Source organism: Macrotis lagotis, chromosome X, assembly GCF_037893015.1.
Source record: "Macrotis lagotis isolate mMagLag1 chromosome X, bilby.v1.9.chrom.fasta, whole genome shotgun sequence".
In the NCBI taxonomy this organism is placed as follows: domain Eukaryota; kingdom Metazoa; phylum Chordata; class Mammalia; order Peramelemorphia; family Peramelidae; genus Macrotis; species Macrotis lagotis.
This window is the reverse complement of record NC_133666.1, coordinates 492,066,115-492,080,644: the sequence shown is the minus strand read 5'-3', so window position 1 is coordinate 492,080,644 and position 14,530 is coordinate 492,066,115. Positions and strand designations below refer to the sequence as shown.

Here is a 14,530-nt window from a genome sequence, read left to right as displayed (position 1 = left end):
ACTTAAATTTTTTCCTTTTGACAGTCTGTAGTATTTTCTCCCATAGCTGAAATTTGACTACAGTATTCCTTGGACTATTTATTTTGAGATCTCTTTTGGGGGGGTAATAATGCATTCTTTTAAGGACTATTTTATTTTCCTGTTCTAGGATATTTTCCAGACTCTTTTTTGATTGGGGCTTTCAAGGAGAACAATAATTTTTAAGTTACCTCTCCTGGATGTATTTTCCTGATCAGTTGGTTTTCCTAAGAAGTATTTTAAATTTTCTTCCATTTTTTCTGTCTTTTGGTTTTGTTTGATGGAATTTTAGTTTCCATTTGTATAATTTAGTTTAAGATTTAATTTTCTTCACTTAGTTTTTGTGCTGTCTTTTCCACTTGGTTAATTTTACTTTTAGATATTGTTTTCCTTTTCCAGTTGGTTAATTTTACTTTGAGATAAATTATTTTTCTTTTCCAGATGGTTGATTTTAATTTTAGATGAGTGGTTTCCTTGTCTAAGTGGTCAATTTTACTTTTATAGGAATCATTTTCCTTTTCCATTTTGTCAATTTTTCATTTGAGTATTATTTTATTTAGCCATAATTCTCTTTCATGATTCTTATTTCTTTACTACATTTTTTCCTTCCTTTTTTCTTTGGTTTCTGAAATCTTTTTGACCTCTTCCAAGTGGTCTTTTTGGACAGTAGATCAATTCATAGACCCCTTTGAGACTTCACATGTAAGGCATTTTATCATTGCTTTCTTCTTCTAAGATGGTGCATTTTATCAAGCCTATCAGAATACTAGCTTTTTATTATTAGTTCTCTTTATGGATTTTTTTTTTGCTCATTTTGATAGTTGAACTCTGCTCTTAGAGAACAGGAGGTATAGTTTCAAGCTTTTTGTTTAGGGGGTCATGGGTCAGATCACTATCTCTTAGTTCTGGCTTCTCAGGTACTTGTAGTTTGTTCCCTGCAGTAGTGTAGCCCAAATCAGTCCTGCCTGTTGCACCAACATTCATAAACTTAAACTTTACCTTCTGAGCTGGAGTTGGGATTCTCACTGCTGGCCTGCTGTAGTGGAACCTGAGTTGGGCTATGGCTAAGACCCTCCTGTTGACTTTTCAGCTATTCTGCCTATGCTGGGTTTTATTCCCCTTTTATTCACATGCAACAGAACTTTTTCTGCAGTTTGTTCAAGTTATTTTGAGTTAAGTCATTTCACTCTGGTTTTTGTGGGTTTTATTGCTTTAAGGTCTGTTTAGAGGCTTCATTTAAAATTTATTTGGAAAATTCCTGGAGTTTCCAAGCTTTGAGTCCTATCTTGACTCCATACAGAAAGTCTCTCCCATCCCCTTTTTATGCTAAGCCTACAGGTCTTTTTCTCTTAATTTCTGCTAATTTGACTCTCTGGGGTCAAGGTCGGGGGGGGAAGAGGGATAACAGAATAATTGAATTCTTCTCCTACAGTAAACCCATCCAAATACTTTGATATAACTGTCATAATTGTCCTCAAGGTTAAATATCCCCAATTTCTTCAATCTTAGAAAAACTGCCAGTATATTAAGGTATTCGCCACCTTACATCATCTTCCTCTGAATGCTTTCTAGCTTATGAACATCCTGCCTGAACTACTCAGCAAAAGACTCTGTAAAAGGGACACAGCATAAATAGATTTCACAATATATCACAACCAGTAGTTTAAAAGTACTTTATTTTGTTAAAATATAGAAAAGAAGAGAAATGAAACAAATTAAATCATCAATAAAAAAAATAACTCAATACAGTAGCTTAGTGTTAGATAAACATAAAGTGAGAAATTATTGAGATAATGCCCCTCACTGCGACATATATATTGAGATAATGCCCCTCAGTGTGATAAGCACTTTTGACTACAAAATTTATTGAGCAAATAAAATAAACTATATAGGTGAACAAGTATCACTTATAAAAGTCTATTATGCAAAATAATTATGGACTTGAAATAAATATATATCAAGAACCATTCTCATAGATAAATGATCAAAGGTATGCATAATGACTTTTCAAAAGGATAGTATACTAAAAGTAGTAACTTGAAAATACTCATCAAATTGCTAATATTAAGTGGATTTCTAATTAAAATATCTCTATGATTTGTTTCACAATGTAGCTCTTTCAAAAGTTATACAGAGTTGGAATTTGTTAGTATTACAGAGACTTTGAGAAGACAAGCTCTCTGATATACTGTTGGTATAGCTGTGAAAAAGTTCCAGCTTTTTGAATTTCAGTTGTAGTTATTCAAGGATACATTCCTAAAGACAATAGGGAAAAAGCAGTTTTCACTTGCATTTATCTTCTTATAGTAAATTTTCCTGAAATATTAATGCAGACTAATAAAATGACTATTCTTTTTCAGCTGATATGAGACAGAGATCATCTTTCTCAATTTCGTATTAGTGTAGACTGATTTTCCTGCTGAGATATTTTCTACTTGTAATTATTTAATTTATTTCTCATTCATTTTAAAAATTTCTTCCGGGCGGCTAGGTGGCGCAGTGGATAGAGCACTGGCCTTGGAGTCAGGAGTACCTGAGTTCAAATCCGGCCTCAGATACTTAATAATTACCTAGCCATGTGGCCTTGGGCAAGCCACATAACCTCATTGCCTTGAAAAATCTAAAAAACAACAAAAAAAAATTTCTTCTGCAGTTTCAGACACTTAATAATTTTGTAGCTGTGTGACCTTGGGCAAGTCACTTAACCTCATTGCCCTGCAAAAAACAAAAATGAAATATTAAAAAAATTCTTCTGAATGTCCAAAATTAAAAATCCACATTCTTCCCTTCAAGATGTTAGGAAATTTGTGATATCAAAGAGTTTATTTCATCACAAACTCACAGATTTGCACAGTTGGCAAGGAATTTTCCAAAATTACCATTTTAACCATATCTAAAAAGGTATCTCACTACAATATTTCCTGCAAACAGTTATTTAGCCATTGTTTGAATATAATGTAGCAGAGTCTATTAAGACTTGATTCAACATATTACATTTTCAAATAATTCTAATGGCTAGCAATTATTTTTCCTTATTTTCATTTTTTCAACTGCTATTCCATTACTTTTAGGTCAGGAATCTTGGACCAGAGAAGAGATAACAAAAACTCTTCTAGAAGGTCCTTCAGAGTTAGTCATCATGTCCTTCATAAATCTTTACTTTTTCAAGCTCAACATCCTCAGTTCCTTCAAGGGTGACTTATCTGAATCCCATCCCAAGATTTTTCACCATTCTATCTGATATCCTTGCATTATTCTTCAAATTATTGATGGTATTGTCAATATTAGGATCCATAATTGTATACAAACTTCCAGATATGGACTGATCAGTGTCCAGTACACTGGAATTTTCATCTATTTGTTCTTATGTATTATATCTCTCTCTTAGTGAAGTCTGAAATATCATTTCGTTTTTTCTTGGCTAACAATGTACACTACTGAGTCTTACTAGGTTTGCAATCTTGCTTTTCATTTTATCCTCAGCATTTAGCACAGTGTCTAGCATTAAGAAATGATTTTAAAACTACTGATTTACTGTATTTTTGAATGTATGGGTCAAATTTTAGATTTGTTCCTATATTCTATGCCATAGACTAGATATCTAAATCCTATTTGCAGATCATATCTTATTAAGTCAGTCATTTTATAGTTAAGGGTACTGGGACCCAGACAATTCCAGCTACTGGGTCTAAGAGTAAACTGATACTTAAATAACATTTTCTAAGTCTTAGTTCAGAATATAATCCTTTATAATTAGTAACATATTTCTAATCACTACCAAATACAAGTGATGAACCTGGCGTTAGGGACACTAGATGCAAATTCTTCCTCTGCTACTTACTATCTTTGTGACCTTGGGAAAGTTGCTGAATATCACTTGACCTCAGTTTCTTTATTCATTTTTTATGATAAAGAGGAAGATATACAGAATTTTATTTTTTTATCTTATTTTTATTTTTTCCAATTACATCTAAAGAAAATTTTCACTTTCATTTTTGTAAGATTATGAGTTGCACATTTTTCTCAATTTCTCCATTCTCTTCCTCTTCCCCAAGACAGCAAGTGATATATCATAGGTTATATGTAATTAAATGTACTTCATATTAGTAATTTAGAAGTAAATTAGAAGAAGAATCGGAACAAAAGGGAAAAACATGTGAAAGAAAAAAGTGAAAATAGTATGCTTTGTTCTGCATTTCAGACTCCATAGTTCTTTCTCAGAATGTGAATGACATTTTCCAATACAAATCTTTTAAAATTGTCTTTAGTTACTGTATTGTTGAGAAGAAGTAAGTCTATCATGGTTAATCATCACATAATGTTGCTATTGTTGTGTATAGTGTTCTCCTGGTTCATTTTACTTCACTCAGCATCTGTTCAGAAAAATCTTTCCAGGTTTTTCCGAAGTACACTTGCTCATAATTTCTTACAGAAACATAGTACTCAATAATATTCTTATACTACTAGTTGTTCAGCCATTCCCCAATTGATGGGCAGTCCCTCAGTTTCCAATTAATTTGATTTAATTCGTTCCAAGATTTTATTCATCATGTGATTTGATCATATCAAAAAGCAAGTTTTCCCACAGGAAATAATGTAAAGTCAGATGATTGGTTCCACATTCCAAAAATATTCATATTTTATTTATATTATTATTATTATTATTTTTATATTTATATAATTTATAACTTAAGCAAGTATTTTGTTCCCTAAAGCATCTGAAATTCAATGGCAATGATTTGTACACAATATAAACCTAAAATTAAGTCAAGTAATCTGCACTTTACCTTTGAGAGGAATCATGCCTGGCATGATAGAGATGACAGGGAGGAGGAGGAAGGGAAATCTTCCATGAGAACATTAGAGATTTCAATGTTGGGAGTGTTCTCTCTTATGCAACTTTCACTAAAAATAATACTAATGATACTGCCTTCATTTATTTTTCACTTTTTAGAATCAATTCCATGTTTTCACTCACTGATTATTTTACTTTACATTCACTTCTGAGTGAATTGGAGAGGGGTAGGTACATGATACAATAGATCAATCAGGAGGCTATGCCAGTCCAGGTAAGGGCATTAGCAAAGGGGATGATTGTGAATAGTGAGAAGTGGCTATCCATGGAAATAATTATTGAAGAAGAAATGTACAATGTGTGCTGAGTGAAGTTCCTTTATTTGACATTGAAAGCAAAAATTCTCATTGCCCTAATTGAGGGTCATCGCTTTATGAGTTGTTCAAGTCCAAACATGATATTCTTACTGTGAATTTTTGCTCGTTTTACAAGACAAATTTTGTGAAAAAATTTTTCTTGTACAATGAAGCATATATAAGTCAGTTTACTCATAAACAGAGGTTCTGCCATATTTACCAACCACAAAAAAGCTTGTATAAATAATTTTGTTCATGTGAGTCCTTTGTCCTTTTTTATGATCTCTTTGGAATATATACTCATTAGTGGTATTGCTGAATCAAAGGGTAAGCAAAGTTTTATTGCACTTTGGGCTAGTTACAGAATGGCTGGATGAATTCACAACTTCTCCATTAATTCATTAGTGTCCCAGTTTTTCCACATTCTCTCCAACATTTATTATTTTCCTTTTCTGTCATATTAGCCAGTCTGATAGATTTGAGATGATACTTCAGAATTATTTTTATCTGCATTTCTTTAATCATTAAAGAGTTGGAACATTTTATATAACTTTGGATGACTTTAATTTCTTTATCTGAAAACTGCCTGTTCATATCCTTTAAATGATCCTGTTTTTTTTCTTTTTTTTAAGGTTTTTGCAAGGCAAATGGGGTTAGGTGGCTTGCCCAAGGCCACACAGCTAGGAAATTATTAAGTGTCTGAGACTGGATTTGAACCCAGGTACTCCTGACACCAGGGCTGGTGCTTTATCCACTATGCCACCTAGCCACCCCTTGTTCATATCCTTTAACCATTTATCAGTTAGAAAATGACTTTAATTCTTATAAATCTGAGTCAGCTCTCACTATATTTTAGAAATAAGGCATTTATCAAAACACTGACTATAAAAATTGTTTCTCAGCTCACTGCTTTTCTTTTAATTTTGGTTGCATTGGTTTTGTTTGTACAAAACCTTTTTTAATTTATGTAATCCAAGTTATCCATTTTATATTTTATAATGTTTTCTTCTTCTTGCTATGTTATAAATACTTCCCCTCTCCATAGATCTGACAGATAAACTATTCCTTGTTCTAGTAATTGGCTGATGATATCACCCTTTATGTCTAAATCATGTATATTTTTGTCTTTTTCATTCATAATATGAGTTCTGATAAGTAATCTCAGAGACCCTTCAAATATAAATATATTATCATGAGATCTTTTGAAAGATGTATGTTTTATATAAGAAATAACTCCCTAAATTTGGATTGTTATGAACTGAATTGGGAGAAAATATAGGAAGGTATACATGCCCTGTTATTGTGGTCTTCAAGTTTTGACATCTGCAGCTTACTTTCAACATAGTTTAACTTTTCTGGTAAGATGTTTAACTGGGATGTGTTTATAGTGGGTGGAAGGGGGCACACCTAATGTAGATGAGCAGCCTTGAAAAGGGCTTAGCAAGTCCTTGTACTAGAAGTTTTCATCCTCTGTGAACAATACTGGTGGAATGGGTGGAATGAATGGATGAGCACAATTTTTTTTTCCCCAAAGGTCAGAAAAGCAACTGAAGCAGGTCCTGTGGAACATTTAGAATTTGGTTAGACATCAAAAGTGCCAAGGTCATTCATTTTATCATGGGTCATTGTCATTCTGAGATTTGTCTTGACACTGGACTTTGATGACTAGGAAAGAAAGTGTGAGGCTGAAACTTTGTTCAATCCCAATCACTCAGAAATTAAGACATCAACCATGATTTCTTTGGTACTCTTTGAAAACAAAGAACAGATAAAAACATTGTCTTGAAATGGAAAGTATCTTTAAAAAGAAGTTTTATTTGAGTTATAATTTAAATAGATAACCTTCAAGGTCTTTTCCAGTTGAACTTTTTCACTGCAAGGTAATAATGTTCTTTCTTCTAAAATTTTTTTGGTACTTTTTTGTCTCAGTTTATATAACATAAACCTATTAGCCTCCTATTGACATGCTTGTATTTTAAGGTCTACACTGGGTTACAGGGGGAAATGCCTTAGTTATCCTGATAAAGTTTCTTGGATATTGCTATGATTTTTAATAACAAACTCTACTCTTTTAATTATTTTTAATTTTTCCCTCATTACTCTAAGGTAAATTGATAGATTATTAATGACTAAAGTCACTCCTACCTATTAGGTAATATTTACTGAGTTTTAGTCTATAATCACTTTTTATGAGTTATCATCATATTACTAGCTGATGACTCCTCAATGTTTCTGACTTATCCATTATCACATTGATGTACAAGTAGCAGAATCTCTTAATGTGGACTCAGCTAGCTTAAATAAATAATTTGAGATTGACTTCCACTTAAATTAGGATAGCTATATCATATTTTGACTAAAAAGAAAAAAATGAAATTATTTATATTTTTGACTTAATTTTCTTGAGAGGAAATGTAATGTAGTGTTGTAGATAGAGAGCTAGACTCAAACTCTTAAAGACTTAGGCTTAAATACTCCCACTGATATATACTGGTTATATGACCATTGGCAAGTCACTTAACTTTTCAGAGCTCTAGTTAATCTCTAAAAATAAATGTTTCAAATAAAGTGACAGCCTGCATAGATATAATTTACTTACCTCAGGGTTCTTTATACCAGTGAAAAGTTCCTGCTACCTGATTTCAAAATAACTTGAAAACTTAGATGCAAGAAAAATGTATGTGAAAATAACAGTAGTATTATATAGAATTTTTTTCAGAGCGCTTTATATTTTATCACATTTGATCCTCCTCACAAATACTCTGAAACAGTGCTCTTATATTTTTATGAAGAAATTGAGGCACAGGAATACTAAATGATTTGTGATATTTAGGATGACAGAACTAGAAAAGTTCAGGTCTTCCTGTCATCAACTGCAGCATGCTAATCTAATATTTCTCCTAGCCCCCAGAACTCTATCCCCTTGTGTGTTAAAGGAAGCATGCCACAATTAGTAAAGAAGGTAGAAGGCATAAGATCTAGACTCGGATTCTTGTTCTTGTTCTAAGTAACAGCATGATTTAGGACAAATCACTGAAACATAGAGTAGAAGAGACCTGTGACACTTGGGCAGATAGTATATCAATGAATAGAGAGCTGAATGTTGAGTCAGAAATTGCTGAGTTCAAATCAGTCATAGACAATCAATAACTAGCTGTGTGACCTTGGGCATGCACTTAACCTTTTATGCCTCAGTTTCTTTATTCATAAAATGAGTTAGAGATGTAAATGACTTACCACTTCAGTATGTTTTCCAAGAAAACCCCCAAATGAATTCATGGAGACTGGACCTGACTGAAATGACTGACAGACAATAATATAACTTTACTTGATCATAGTCACATGAACAGTTAGCTGTGTTCACTTCTTCCCAGGCCTCAGGTTCTTTCTGTTTAAACTGAGAAAATGGTTCTAGCTGATCTCTAAGGAGTTGTGAAATTCTGAAATTCTTTATGAATATTATTTCACTAATCAGAATCTTATATTGTTCCGTGAGATCTCCAGAGGTCTATTTATCATCTAGTTCATAAACATGTATGTCTAATTCAATTACAGTACTGTACATATTTTAGTAACTGTATTGTTGGGGTTAGTATTTGAGGTGGGAGGAGAAACCTGGGAAGGAAGAAATATCACACAGAGATCTAATGTAATAGTATATTTAAGAATGTCATTGTATATTTGGAATCATTAAGCCTTCACTTTTCAGCATCCTAGGACCAAATATAGTCTTGCAGAATTACAGATATTGACAAAAATGTAAAAAAAAGGAAATAAACACATGTCATAATTGTTTCCCTTTACATTTTTAAAATGGACTTGCCTTTTGGAAAAATCTTACTCTTTAGCTTAACTCTTAACCTCATGGAAAGCATGCAGTCTTTTGTACATTCTGTTTTTCCATTAGCTAAGTTATTATTTAAGAAATGCTATATTTTTTCTATGAGGCTGCATTGACAATAATGTTTGTAAACAAGAAAAAATCTATGATAAAACTATGTTATACAGACCCTTCATATGTTCGCTTTATGATTATCAATATAGAATAATAGAATATTAAGTATTTATTTTTTTTCTCCATTTTTAAGGGGCCAAAATGGGAACTTTTGAGTAAGAAGAACCAAATTTGAGTTTAAGGTGGAATGATTATTGACTACGTGATTTTAACCAGTCATTCCAGTTCTTCAATCCTCAGATTTCTAATGGGAAGATAATACCTTTCATGTTTATCTTACAGGTTCTTTGAGTATCAAATATGATGACCTATACATCTCAGAGTGACATATAATTTTACCTATCATTCTACCTTACAATAGTCAATGAGAATATTTTTCTATTACAATTTTGTATTTTAGCAGTCATTAGTAGAGAAAGAGATTTATTAGCTCTCAGCGATAATTCACATTTAGTTAACTGGAATCCACAAATATTGATAATTATTAGCTTTGCAAGGGCAGCAGGCTTTCAGGTAGACCAGATGCTTGGTGTTCTGTCTCATATATCATCAACAATGTTGCCAGGTAATTTTGGAATATAAAATAGTTGGTAGAAATGTGTGAAGAAGAATGAAAACAGATTGATTCCCAGATAGAGTACCAGATTGAAAGAGTGTTCAGTACTGCTGGTTACTATGTTTAGAAAATAAACAAAAACAACAAAAAAATCTACAACAGTTTAGCAATAATAACATTTTGCCATTTAATCACATTTGATGTGATTAAATCCTATATGGAAAATTAATTTTAGAGAATTGCATTTTATTTTTAACTGAGGTTAAGAAACCAGAAATCAGGGGTGGCTAGGTGGCGCAGTGGATAGAACACCGGCTCTGGAGTCAGGAGTACCTTAGTTCAAATCTGGCCTCAGATACTTAATAATTATGTAGCTGTGTGGCCTTGGGCAAGCCACTTAACACCATTGCCTTGCAAAAACTAAAAAAAAACCAAAACAGAAATCTATAGCTTTTTTGAATGTCAGCTCATAGAATGATCTAAATATTAATAATCATTCTCTGTACTGGTAATAAGATTCATTATTATTTTTGACAATTTCAAATTTATGGGGTTTAAAATGCTAGATGAATAGAGAAACATTTGTTAAAACAAAAATTAATATTGGGATGTTATAGTAGAAGATTCCTAGGTATGGGTTCAGAAGAGACTTGAATTTGAATCCCAGGTCCATCATTTATTAGCTGCATGAGCTCAAACAAATTACTTTCAGAGCTGTTTCATTATTTGTAAGGTAGTTACATAACATTGGCAGTAGCTACATCACATGATATTTGTGAATAAAATGGTTTGTAAATCTACATGTGGGGAATAAATTAATTCAATAACTCAGAAAATATGAGACGCCATTGGTGTTATGAACTCCCTGCAATGACCCAGATAACTCCTCCATGCCTTAGATATTAAAAGACTTCAAAATCTTAGAAGAAAGTTTCTATAACTAGAAATTTTACTCACTGACCTAAAGGTTTCAATGAAATATAGAGAACACTGGGTTTGCAAACAAAAGGTATGTGTGAACAAGTCATTGAAACTCATAGACTCTTAGTTTCTTATCAGTAAATTAGGGATAATATGTTCATTATCTCACTCAGATGAATAAAAGTACTTTTGAAAACTTAAAGCATAATATTAAGGAGAGTGCTAAAATATATATGAAGGATGATTTGAACTTCCTTAAACTTATTTTGATTATTGATCAGATGAAGCTCTATTATCAATTCTATACTGAAAACTTGATAGATTTCTGGATTTGAGTTAGGAAGTTCAAGTGCTACTTTACTCATTTCCTACTTATGTAACCCTGTAAGCTCTTTCAGTTTTATTTTTTCTGTAAAATGGGGTCCAGAATAACATCCATCTTTCAGAGCTGTTGTGAAAAGTGAAATAATATAACTCATAAAAAGTAGTTTATAACTTTAAACCACTATCCAAATTCTAAATTTGATGATGATGATGATCATGTCCTATTTCTGACATATATCAACTGTTTAACCTTGAGAAAGAAAGCCATTTTTTATTTACTTGAGATTATTCCAGTAATTTAAAAACATAAATTCTTAAGAATATAAATTTATAAGGTATAAATTCCAAAGCAATTCTACATGATAAAGTGTATTTCTTTACAATGAACCTCTTACCATTGAAAGAAAAGGCATAGATGCTGCCTCCTCCAAATATACTAGAATTTTTGCTATTTTGGGAAATAGTGAAAAAACATAAGCTCCTGGAGGGAATATTTTCCCAATATCCAATATAGAATTTGAAACATAGTATGTATTAAATAAATATTTGTAGAATTTAATTTAACTACTTAGATATGCTTTCCAAAAATTATTTCCATTAGTTAGGATTTGAGAAGAGCAGTGATGAATCTAATTGTCATAGCTTAATAGCTAGTGCTAGGATTAAGGCCATAGATTGTACTCATACTCACACTCAGACACACACACACACACACACACACACACACACACACACACAGACACACTTGCTAGAAAATTGATCTAAATATGACTAGAAGTCATAATTAAATTTTAGTTTATCTTAACATTAGTTTCCTTATTGTCAGTTACATGAATGCGAAGACAAAAGCTGAAGTCATTTGCAAACTGAAGGAGCTCATTAAGATAAGTATATACTGAATAAATATTAGGGAGAGAAAGCAGTGACAGTTGGGGGAAATTAGGAAAGACTTTCTGTAGGAGATAGTACATGAGCTGTGTCTTGTAGGAAGTGAAAATTTTTTTGAGGTAAATATGAAGCAGAAGTGTATCACTGGTTGTGAGAAGGCCAATCCAAAAAAAGTGAGAACCTCTTACGGCTTATTTTAGCTCTTTCTAGTCTACTTACTACAAAATAATACTGATTCTTGCCCATTACTGCAGATCAAAACACAAAACTGCATATTTTATATTTATATTATATATATATATATATATCTAGCATATATTATATATAATATCAGCTATTAGATTTCATATTGCCTGAGCACAAAGACAATCTCTTAAATCTACTAAACCTTTGCATAGAGTTCTGAATTTTTTCCTATACCTGTCTTAATCCACCACATAACTATCCTGACTCATAAAATGAGTATTTCATCACTTCACTTAAGAAATGTAATTCTAGTAAAGTCTTCTTCCAATCTTCCAATACTCAATTGCAAAGTGGACATGATTGGGCATTTGAAGCTATGCTAACAGAGTTCAAGTGATACCATGTCTAACTAAGACAGAAAGGATTTGAATGGAAGCCTAGCAATGGAACTTAAGTCTGTGGCCTAAAGACTGACTTAACTAAGTTTAGAGAGGTTAATCTTTAGGACTTTGAACATCAGGACTTTGTGTGTGTGTGTGTGTGTGTGTGTGTGTGTGTGTGTGTGTGTGTGTGATCTCACTTCACAAACATTATCAATTAGGATAATGATTCTTAGCTAGGCTTCTGTAAACAGTTAAATTAAAAAAATATTTTTTGAAAATGAGGATTTGGGGGGGCAACAGCAGAAACCCTCCCCAACCCTACTTTCCCCAGCATGTCTCTGTGTCTCTGTCTCCCTCATTCCAGGGACTGCAGTCAAGGTAGTATTAGGGAATGCTACTGTTCCAGTTATCAGGACTCTCAGGAACCAGTTTCTTCCCCATATTTCTCATTACACGGAACTGTTTCCATGACCACCAGCCACCCCTGAAGTCCTTGACATCATCTCTGTACTTCACAGCTGTGTCCAAGGGTGGGAACATGCAGCTGTGGCCCTTTACATTGCCCCAGTGTGGACTACCCCCCCCACTCTGTACAATTCTCTGATAACTAAATAAATACCCTCCCTGAGGCTCCATCTGACTGCAATAGCTCAGGAGTGCCAGGGTCACTTTGGTTGGGGTTGAGTGGTGGGCTTCTCAAGGTAGACTTGCTAAAGTCACACATGGAGTTCATCCGCATAGTCACCTGTGTGTCACTGGCCAGGGCTGCCCACCGCCCTCTGAGGCATGGCTGCTGCTGTCTCAGAATCACTGTCTCTGCCCTCACCAATTGGCTTTGACTGAATTGATGTCACTCAGAAGATTCTGAGCCAAACAAATGCCAAAGATCAGAAGCATGATTATGCCCATGAAGATCCTGGCCATCACAACCAGGTTATCTTGCAGCCACTTTTCACATTGGCCAGTTCCAGTTTAAATCAGACATCAAAGCCACGATGGGTATTGAGAACATCCTCAGCAGGATCCTTGGCATAGCAGGAGAAGGGGACCTACAGTGCTCGCGGCTGGGGTTCTGGTCAGTGCAGTTAAAGTAGATGTTAAGGTTCCGGTCACTGGGGCCCTGGGCTCCACAGCAAGACTAATATTCCTGAGCAAAGTCAATGAGGTTATGCCCTCAATAGCATCTGGATAGACCATGATAATGTTGTTGATGAAGATACTGAGTGGTCTCTATTCCAGTCTTTGAAGAAGACCAGGAGTGGCCAGCTCCAGAAAGAAGATGAGACCAAGTAACACTGATCAAAACTTGAGTAAAAAGGTATGCTCCCAAAGGTCCCCAATGCAGCCTGCAAAGCACAGCACAAACATGATCCCTCTAACCACCATGAAGAACCAGATGGGATCCAGCCCATTCAGGTGGGTAATTAAGGAGATCTTGGAAAGGACACTCTTCCCTCCCCAGGTCTTCAGGCCTGTGATCAGTAGCACAGATTCCAATAGCCAGAAAACAATATTGAACACAAATAGTAAGTATTGTATGCAGCCCCTGACCTTGGGCTAGTGAAAGCACTGCTGCTTGTCCGGCATGGTGAGCATCCTGGGTGCCTGTTATACCCTGGGTGACCAGGGATGGCATCCTAGATTTCATTGCTGAGACTATGAAAAGGCTAAAAATGATATTTTGATAGAAGTGTTGTACTTAATAATTCTATGGATTTTATTTTATTCATTAATTAATATTCTGAGAACAGTCCTTAGGCTTCATCAGACTTTCAAAGGGGGCCACATGCAATAAGAATCAGAAGATATGGATAGTCTGTACCTTCACAGTTGAGTAAAGTTCTAAACTTTGACCTTATAGATTCTTCAACTATCAAATTAACTACTAAACACCAATATCACTTATAATTATAGAATCATGACATTTTAAAATATTTTCATTTATTACATAGATCTTTAGTATTTGTAGTTTTCCTCAAAATAGCCCTATACTATGGATGGTCCAATATTATCTTATTTTTGTAGTTAAGAAACTGAAGATCAGAGAGAAGTGGTCACATAACTATTAAATAATTGGCAGAACTTGAACCAAGATCTTTTGTTTCTGTGGCCAATGCTCTTTCCATTAACCCATAATAGACATTATTC

The 14,530-nt window shown here is 33.7% G+C and overlaps 1 pseudogene; it reads right to left on the bottom strand.

Annotated features, from left to right (window-relative positions):
• Positions 1-13,204: 13,204 nt before the first annotated feature.
• LOC141501566 (tetraspanin-17 pseudogene) lies at positions 13,205-13,969 on the bottom strand (annotated as a pseudogene).
• Positions 13,970-14,530: the final 561 nt, after the last annotated feature.